Source organism: Peromyscus leucopus, chromosome 7 (assembly GCF_004664715.2).
Source record: "Peromyscus leucopus breed LL Stock chromosome 7, UCI_PerLeu_2.1, whole genome shotgun sequence".
NCBI classification, from domain to species: Eukaryota; Metazoa; Chordata; class Mammalia; order Rodentia; family Cricetidae; genus Peromyscus; species Peromyscus leucopus.
The window spans coordinates 23,673,209-23,683,927 of NC_051069.1; positions in this window are offsets into that span (position 1 = coordinate 23,673,209).

The following is a 10,719-nucleotide window of genomic DNA, read 5'->3' on the forward strand; positions in this document are numbered from 1 at the left end:
AAAGAAAGAAAGAAAGAAAGAAAGAAAGAAAGAAAGAAAGAAAGAAAGAAAGAAAGAAAGAAAGAAAGAAAGAAAGAAAGAAAGAACCCGTTCCTAATGGAGGCCGTGGGGTTGACTCTCCAGCACCTCTTCTTGCCTTAAGTCTTTCCTCTGTTGCACAGCAGCCGCCTGCTTGTGGGTGCTTGTCTTCAGAACAATCTCACAAATTACAGCATGTTGAGTATGGTCAAAGTGTGTGGCTGTAGTGGGCACCTTCAGAACTGCTGCACAGGAACCTTTAAGCCCTTGGAAAGGGGATTGTGCATTGTTCTCTTTGTACAGTTTCTTATTTCTATAGTCGTTGAGCTTTGTGGACCAGGAGTTTTGTTTTGGGGACAATCCCTAGAGCAGAGAATCTTAGTAAGCTTTGGTTGTCACCAAAACAACCTCCAGCATATACCAAAGCTTTGACCTGGGTCAGATCTTGAGTCGTAGAAGTTGATTTTGCATTTCTTTTGGGGGGGCATGACAATTTACCACATGACCTCATTATTGATTGTCTAAGCTAAACAGACACTCTGCGATACCTGTGTAGACATGACTGTGTAGGGAGGTCATGGCTTCTACCAACGGGTGCTGGTGTCATATCATGCACTGGGTTGTGCGGCTGCGTACTGTGGGGATTCCTGATTCCCCATGAAACACAGACATGACAGTTTTGATCACCTGGTCTTTTTCTTCAGCTTTGCATTTTTATTCAAATGTTACCTCTCTAGAAATAAGCCAAGCTAAGGCCGGGCATTCATAAGTAAGAATAAGCCTCTGTGTGATTTATCTGAGAGCTGGGTGGCGGGCCCCCCAAAAGAGCCAAAGAGTTAAAAAAAATCAACAACACCCCATTAACAGATTTTTATCCCATTGAGTCCTCACCTTCTTTCAGAGTTCACTGACAGTGGAACATCTTTGGGAATCACTTGAAGAGGAAGAAACATGATCCTAAACGTGTGAAAACTCAGGACTCTGCTTTCAGCCCCTTTTCATGGGGCCTCTAAGTCAGTGATGGCAAAGAAGCTTCATCTCAAATGTCAGTCCTGATTGGCTGCCTGAAGTGATGGGGCAAGAAGCAGTAAAACCATATCTGGACTCAGTGGGAGAAAGCATGTGATATGCTAGAGGTATCTGGGAGTAGGGTAGCTCCAGAGAGTGACGGTCTACACAGGTGCCCTGCATTCACCACCCATGGACTAAGCTGTTGTGGAAGCTACATGGCAGTATTGGGTACCACTGTCCTCAGAAACCCTGCTTCCCATCAGTCTCCTACCAGGAGGAAGAGCTAGCCTCTTCACAGTCAGCATTCAAGCCTCAGCTTTGCTGTTCCCAACCGCAGGACAAGCTGCTTAGCCTCTTTGGGACACAGTCGTTTGTACATTGCAGCAATCACAGGATCCACTATATGGTTTCCTTTCATTGTGAACAGAATACGTGACAGAGATGACTTAAGAGAGCAGGAAAGGTTTTAGAGAAACATCAGTCTGGAGTGTTGAGGGAGACATGATGGCTGGAGCCCGTGATGGAGGCTTCTCACATGTGGTGGGCCAGGAAGCAGAGAACAGCTGGAACTAGGGTTTGGGTTTATCCTTTAAAGGGCTTCTCCCAGTGACGTACTTCTAGCTACCTCCAAGAGGTTCCAGAGCCTTGAAAATAGTACCTGTGGGAGACATTTAGCTTTTAAACTGTCACTCCGACGTCATAAGACTTCTGTATAACAAACTGACACAAGGCTCATAAAGCACCAGGCACACCACCTTACACAAAGCGAGCCTTTGACAAGTGATACTTGTTGGCTGTCATTCTATTAATGTCAAAGCCTACAAGCTATACTGTAGTGGATACCAGCTTCCTGTTCCTATGACCTCCCAAAGTAGAGAGCACCCAGTCTTCTCAGATGACCCATATTCTCCTTCAAATGCCATTGGACTTGTGGTAGCTCTTCTAGGGTCTGTGTTTACCTGGAAGTCCCATTATTCACCACTCTACTGTTAAGACATTTCAAATCCTCCCCATGGGTTCCCTCCCTTGTTAATGCGATTAAACATGGTGATTGTTTCATTAAGCGCCTTTTCATAGAGTGTTTGGTAAATACCTGGCAGAATGTGAAAGCTAATTATCATCTTAATTGGTGAAGATGAACTGGTACATAATATGTGTGATTTAATTATCAGGGCAAGCCCTATGAAGGTTAATAAGAAATGAAAACTCATAAGCAGAGGTTCTGGAGTTTCTGGGCAGGTAATTGCTAAGCTTTGGAGACAACAGAGCTGATTTCTACAACTTTAGCACCTCGGGGTGCTAGCCTTTCCCTTTGCCTGGACCAAAAGATGAGAGCTGCAGTCTTATCAATACGAAGAATGAGTCCTCTGGCTGTTTAGTGTGTTCACTTTCTCTCTCTCTCTCTCTCTCTCTCTCTCTCTCTCTCTCTCTCTCTCTCTCTCTCTCTGTACATTTTCTCCCCATCTTCACTGAGATACATGAGGTACATATTAAACAATTTTGAGAGAGAGAGAGAGAGAGAGAGAGAGAGAGAGAGAGAGAGAGAGTAGGAATACTCAGTTCATTGTCTGTGTGCTCTTTTGGCCGTGGATCCCTTCTTTCCAAAAGGCTGGATGTTCTTCATATTGACTCGGCCACCCCCCACCTTGCTGTGCTGACCCTTTTCTCCCACCATCTTGGACTTGTCCCATCACAACACACAATCCCCCAAGTTTGCTTGAGAACCAACTCTCTGGTAAACAAATGTTGCCTTTCTAGAAGCCTCTTCAACCACATGGACTCTTCACCCTAACTGCAACTCTGCTCTCTCCCGGGGCTGCTGCTTCCCCTGCAGGCTTCACATTAGGATCTCTTCTCTTCCTTCTTCAACACAGAGATCTCCATCAGGACCTGAGGGTGGCATCCCCTACCCTCTCCAGTGTTATGTGCAGACATTTCCCTTCCACTCTCAGGACAGGATAGCACCCTTCCAATCTTGGCTTCCAAGAGCCCCTGATAACATGCTTTCTTCACTGGGAACTCCAATGCTACCTCTAGGTTCCCTTGATGCACCCCCTCATCCAGCTGTCCTTTCATTGCACGTCTGTCCATTGCATGGACCACCTCTCTAACGTCTAGGCCTCTTTCAGGATTGTTCTCCACGGCTTCCACTTCCTTCGCCTCCTATCTAACCATTGCCTGAATCTGACAGCATCCCAACAGCTCCTTCAATATCTTATTTACTATTTCTGCTCAGACACTTGTACGCTCACTAATCTTTATGCTGGTCATCACCCCTTGCTCCCCGTATCCTCTCCATAGATTCCACTTTCCTCTTCCACCATCTACTTTGGACCTTGTTGTTTATGATTTAAATTTAATTATTAAATTTTATCATGTTATCATTTATCATTTAAATTACTTTCCTGCCACCATTTTATTCTCTTGCCATTCCAAACAATTACTAACCCACAATTCTTTCTTCCTCCCCCTCTTTGCTATGGCTCACTGCAGGCAGAGTACTTCTCCCTGTTTATGGTGGTTGAGACTGAGATTTCCATGTGACTTGCTTTGAATAGCCAAGTGTGGGCAGTGGTGATGATGCGCTGGTTCTGAGCCAGGGCCTTAGAAGACCTCAGATATTCCTGGTCCTCCTTCTTCAGCCTTTGCCATAGGAGAAGAACATGTCTGGGTAGCTTTGAGTTTGAGGAGAATAGAGCAGACTCAGATACACAAACCTGCAATGTAATCCAGAACCACACAGCTAGCATGCAGACACATGAGCTCAATACTTGTTTATCATAACTATAAACCACGGAGATTGGAAGTAGTTTATTACATGACATCATTGCATCAGTAACTAATAGAGTCTCCTGGATCTTAATCCTCCTTCCAGACCCTTCCCATCAATATTCAAATGTGTATCTCTCCCATCTTGTAAAGAAATATAATTCTCCCCCATCCCTGCCCCCTCTGTGGCCTTTCTACCTGCTGCCACCTCACCATCTCCTCTCAGGTGAGATCCACCTTTTCTTACAGTCTTCCAGACTCACCTCCTTTTCTTGCCTCACCCTCCTGCAGTCTGACTGTGTTCCCCACTTCCCTGAACCTGCTCTTCCCGGGGTTTATCCAACTAATATTTACTGGGTAACTGCTCTGTGCTCTGCCTAGGCATCGAGGATACAAATATAAAACACTGGTAGGGAGCCTTGACCGTCTGGTGGGGCATTTGGATATGTGAATACCCAACATACTAAGCTACACAGGGGTGAAAAGGATATGCAAGGAAGTACACAAAAAAAAAAACCCAAATCCAGAGATCAGGGACTCTTCCCTATCTAGAGGCCTCAAGTTTGACAAAGAATAAGCAGAACTCAGCAAGCAACAAAAAGGTGTATGGGAGGGACACTTTCCAACCATTGAGGGGAAAGAATTGCCCCCCTTAAAGACACAAATCCCATCACTCCCAGGCTTAAAACCTTCATTTTTTTTGTTTTTGTTTTTAATCTGTGCAGCTGTGTGAAAGAAGATCTTTGGTGGTCATTTTATCCTCACTGTGCTTATCATAAGAATTTGATAAATATCTGATATTAACAAACAAAAAGTTAATATGTTTCTCTCTGGTAAAACATTAGCATCACTAGACATTGTCACTTCCTAAATTCCTTGGCACAGTGTTATTGATAATTAAGTGCTAGAGTAAAACCAGTACTTGTTTCCTGTCCAGCACAATACCATGTGCAGAGTTGGTGCTCCATATGTGCTTATTAAATGCATACCATGGTTGGTATTCAAGAACTTGGGGTATTCTATAAACCTATAGTTTGCAATCCAGTCTCAGAGAACAGAAAATGATATTCTGAAAATATATGACACTTTTATAAGAATACTCCATGAATAAGTACTGATCTCATCATACTTTAAGCTTCCTGTGGCAAAGTCTATGGTTTTCCTTGGAGCAAATTGAGTCAAGATACAGGCAGACTGCAGCACTGAGGAAGTCTCACACAGATGAATCGTGAGCTGGACCTGAGATGTAGTGTCATTTTGTAAGATGAGATGATAGAGGAACACCCGTTCAAACACTGATAAACCAAAATGTGTTGAGAATGGGAACTGATGGCGAAGTGACCAACAGCAACCCTGGAACAGAAACAGTGATGATGGATAGATTGGTGGGCAAAGGGTCCACACTGTTATGAAAGACCACAACCAAAGGCCAGATTGAATTCAACGTCAAATAATAACTCTTGCTCCCTAATAGCTGAGTCTCAAATGGACTTTGATTGAAAACATCTGGATCAAAAGGAAAATGTGTTAGCATATACATAAATGTTACCAGGCAGAAGAAAAAACACCATCACCTTTTCCTCTCTATATACAAGTTCCTGTAAGACAGGGACATACATTCATAAAAGTAGACATGGATGCACAACTCCCAAATTGACTCACACCACTAAGACCAGAGACCCATTTCCTAGGCAAAGCTGCAAGTCCATTGGAATTTCTAAAGCCTTGAATGGGCCCTAATGTAACTGTCAGTTTAATTTGCTTGCAAATCTTAATGGATTGGGAAGTATCTGAGATGAAACAAGAGAACCACTAAAGCTAACAGAACCATCGTAAGAGTGCTCTATGGGAAAGTGGTACTGCCTGAGTCCCAGCCATGGCTGCACATGGTGGGTAATACCATCAGGTGTGTTTGTGGGAAGGGAGTGCACACAGTCTTTGTGACCATCCAGAGTTTATTGAAGCCTATAATGTTGATTGCTATTCTATGTCAATTGTATCTACATCAACTTGCTCTTCACAATTTTGCGTCATTTTATTCTTATATCACAGAGAGATTAGGATTTTCCTGGCACTACAACTTTAAACCTACATTTTGGTGGCTTTTTGTTCTGGGAACTTGCACTTCTTTATAACTTGCATGCAAATGAAGTATAGGAGAAACTATAGCTGGATAAAAATGTAAGGAATGAGATTCAGCTAACTGTAGTCCCAGCAACCTGGGATAGCTGCCGTTAACTGGCTGATATATAATTCCCCTGAACCTTGGCATAATTTCTAAAATAAAACTTAGAGCATACTGTGCATATAATTTTATATCCTCATTTTTATTTGACAGTGTGCACTGAACATCTTTTCATGTCCATAAATCACTCCCCACACATCTCATTGTTACAGCTGTGCAGCGTTCTACTTTACAGGTGGTGGTGATGATAATCTATTGTCTGACATCTAAGTTGTCACCGAGCTTCAGATGTCATAGCAGTAAATGATGGCTCCATGGACCTCTTCATGCATTCTGAATTACCCCCTTGAGTCTTTGCCCTCCTTTCTGCTCTCCCTTCTTTATCCTTTTGCCTTCCTCTCACTCTGTCATCTTTGTATCCAAACTGTACCTCCTAGGGCCCCTTAAACCACCACGTTCTCTGCCTTTGCTCTAGAATCTACTCTTCTCGTGTCTCAGAAAGTTCTCCCACCACATGCAATTCCTTCCTCACCAACACTCATTGTTCATTCTCTTAAAACAGAAGGCAGGTGTAGTAGGTATCACTTTCTTTTACCTCTCACTCATTTGTAAGGTCCATTCATCGGGGAAGGGATAATGTCTGTCTTGGTCAACTTCCTGGAAACAATGCCAACACACAAGCAGTACTCCATCAACATCTGCAGAGTATTCAATGACTAAATTCCTCAGGACAAGACTGCTAAGCCAAAGGCCCCACTTGTCAAGGCATGCGATGCATGTCCTAACTGGTCCCTTGCAAGGCCTTGCACTGACTTGCTATTGCTCTGACAGTGTGTAAAGTTACTCATTTCCCCACAGCCTTGATGCATGTGAAAATTTGAGAACCATTGCTCTCTATGGGATCTGTCTAGGGAGCCCTGACTGGAATGATGTGCAGTGGTTCGTGGAGGAGGCTCAGCACAGTAGGGTAGAAACATGAAAGTTCATGTTTTCCAAGCTTTGCTTTCTGCTGTGTTCTGTTGAATTCCCTTTCCCCATCACTTAGTGATATTTTGGGCAAAAAAAATAAATGTTCCTGTCACTTTTAGTTATTAAAAACTCAGTCTAGTTAGTTCCAAACTCAAAATGTGTGTTTGTTTCAAAGCTCTACTTTCCCCCTGCCATCTCAAGGCCCAGGAGGCTCTAGGGACCCAGAGGTGGGAGGAGCTGTGTGGCATCTTCTTTCACTTCTCTACTCTTCCTTCTCTTGTCTTTAGCTTTTCTAGACTTGGGAGTAGAAAAAGGGATGAGGAGATGAGAGGCACTTCATTCCAGAGGGGAGCAGAAGTCATGATGGGGCTTCACCAATCTTGATCTAATTAGTTCTGGTTCTGCAGGAAGTCAGTGATCAGCTCTGGTATGGCAGTTCCCATGTGGACTATAGGATTCTTTGTTGGAGCAATGTTCAACTCAACCAAGACTTCAACTTCATATAAGGACTAACTCACTTGGATAAAGGTGAAGTCTCCACTAACATGTGCCCTGCCACCTCTGAAAGGAGATATCATCACTTGCTCTAGCAACCAGCCTGGCAGGTCCCAGCTCTTGCCCCTCCTAATCCCACACCCCTTTAGGTCAGTCCACAGAAAAGGTTGGTTTTCCTTTCTGTCCTTCAAATATCGAGGGGAAAAAGAATGGAAGCACCTCCAGTTCTTCCTTCATAGGCCCTGGTTGTGAAGCTATTGCCTCAAAATGAAGCAGTCCTTCCTCAAGGGTGTCGGGAGGCTCAGGAGGCTCAGAAAGTACAACTCATTAGGTTCAAGGAGCTCCTGAAAGTAACAGGATTCACAAGGTCCCTCCCTAAGATTATAGAAGCACCAGCAATGGATAGGAAGAGGAGATTTAGGCTGAGCTGCCTGCACGTTGTATAGGAAGTTCCAGAAATGCAGCTTTATGGTTCATTGCCCATGTTGAGGTGGGCTTTTAGATGATGTAACTGCTTTTGAGTCATCCACATTCTTAGAAATAACTCCTTACCCATACTCCTGTAGGTACTCAAATACACTACCAGTGGTTTCTCCGGCCTTTGGTACTCTATCTAGGGTGAACAGAGATTTGTTCATGTCTCAGCAACCCTACACAGCATCCTCCCCCTTTGCTGACATGAGCTACATTCATAACTCTTTTGCAAAAATCTCTAGACCACATATGGCCACTGGTCTCTGGCCATGGATGTCTCCAAGGGGAGACAAAGGACATGATACTGTAATTGTAATCATTCTGTAGCCGTCTCATCACACCATTTCCTATCCTCACCTTATATAAATGAGAGTAGAGGGAAAGAGGTCAGAATAGAAGATAGGTCTTGGGTGGTAGGTCAATCCTGCAATGTGGGACTTCCAAACAGCAGTGTCAGAATGTGTTGGCTGTGCTCCTCAGCCTATCTAATTGGAACACAGGCTTCATTGATGTTTCTCTCATGCTTTGGTTTGGGTCTTGGCAGCAGTTCTGGGCAGCATAATAATCTCATCATTTTGCTGCAGATGTGCCCATCCTAATCCACAACAATATTTATGTAATTATTGCAGAAATCAATCGCATTTGGCTCTTTTTTGAAGTAACACTGGGGGAAAAAAAGCTGCAGGTGAGACTAAGACATTTGTGATTAAAGGGAAAATGCCCATGTAAGAGAAGTGAGGTTGAGTCCAGGATCTTGCAAGGCAGGACTCTGGGAGGATAAAGAGCGGGACCACGAAGAAGTACTGGCTCTTGTGCCTCCGCAAGCCTGGAAGGTCAGGAACCTCTTGTTCAGACTTACCTGTTGTTAGGGGCAATCAGATATCATATGCAAACTACAGAGGTAGAAGAGGCCCTAGTGAAACCCTGCAACGACTTTGTCCTCCAAATGCAAATGCCACATCCAGTTGAGCAAAGACTGGCTGAAGTCCCTGCCTTCCCACTGTCAATGTGTGTAATGGTCCATTTGGTCACTTCCAGCACCTGAGCTTTTAAAGCTGATTGAAGAACCCGTGGGTGGGAGAATGAATGGCAGGAATTCTTCCAGCCCCAGTATCCACTGGAAAGAAAATCTGGGACAGGGTCTCAATGAATCATTAGCAATGACAGGGCCCTCTCTTCCTTGCTAGGTAGTCTGTGGAAGTCAGATGCTCACTGAAGCAATTACAGTCAGAGTGTTGGTGGCCTTGGGATTCATTAATCTTGACTTCAGTGGCATTGATTTCTTGTTTAGTAATTAGCTTACCAGAGCCCTTGATGGCATAATCTGTCCATTTACATAATTAAGACAGAAGTCTTAGGTTTGGATAGTAGCCAGGGCACTGGAGACTGGACATGAAGGGCAGCAGGTGCAGGACAGCTTGGAGTCCCAGCATTATGGTCTTACCAGCTGATCCCATTTACCCCTGTGACTTCAGTGGCCTGAGAACTTCTCTTTAGACACATATATTTGAAGGCTGATGCCAAGGAGATTAGTCTACTAAAACTGGACTTAGAGAGAGGCTCTGATTTTTTAAAAAATATCTTCACAGTTTCATTCTTGTTTCTTCAAAGAACAAAGCCCAGTTACCCTTCCCTTTAGTATAGACCAGTCAGTGGATCAGCAACAGTTCTCTCTCTCTCTCTCTCTCTCTCTCTCTCTCTCTCTCTCTCTCTCTCTCTCTCTCTCTCTCTTTCTCCTTCCCACGCCCCTCCTCCTCTTCCTCACAATTTGTTCTGGGGTGGAGGGATGATTACTGGATTATGATGCTATTCAAAAAGCTCACTGAAAACCCACACTAGGGAGAAACTGAGGCCTTCCTCCAACTGACAGCATGCACTGGTTAGCCACACTAGTGAGCTCCAGTGGAAGTGAGTCCTCCAGCCTCCGCCAAGCTTTCAAATGACTGCAGCCCATAAGTCAAGCCTATAAGACCCCAAGAAAGAAACTGCCAGCCAAGTTTTCCCCAAATTCCTGACTGTGAGATAGTATAACATTTCTTAGGTTATAAGTTTTTTTTAAAAATGACTTATTACATAAGTAAACCATGCACAACAAAGGGTTTCATTATGATATTTTTATTCATGTGCATAATTTATTTCAATCACATTCACCATCTTATTCTCACCACCATATTCTCTCTTGTCCTCCTCACACTCTTACTGATCCCTTTCTTTCACTCACTCATCCTCTTCCACTTTCATACCCGATGGATTTTATGGAGGCCTCTCACAGGAGCATGGGTAAGGATTTGTTTGCAGAAGCACGGGTACCTTCCCAGTGGCTACGCAACAGAAGAAAATCTCTCTCTCTCTCTCTCCTCCACCAATCGTGAGCTGCAAATAAATTCTCAGGGAGGGCTGAGCCCCATGATTCCCGACCCATACCATGACAGGCTACTGATAGGCTCAATTACGTGCAGGCCTTGTGCAGATTAATCACAGCTTCTATGAATTCAAGTGTGTAACAGACATACCATGCCCATAAATCAGCATTCTACACTTCCTGCCCATCCTCTGACTCTTACATTCCTTCTGCCCTGTCTTCCGAAGTTCCCTGAGCCCTGGAGGGAGTGATATTGATGAACCGCTTATGACTGAGCATTTAACAGTCATTCTCCTAATTACTTTAACCAGTTATGAGTCTCTGCAGGCATTTTTGCCCACTGCAAAAAGAAGCTTCTCTGACCAAAGCAGACAGGAGTGCTATTGTAGTGGGTAGCTGTTCCAGCTTTGACCTGGAAGTACTACCCCTACTGAGG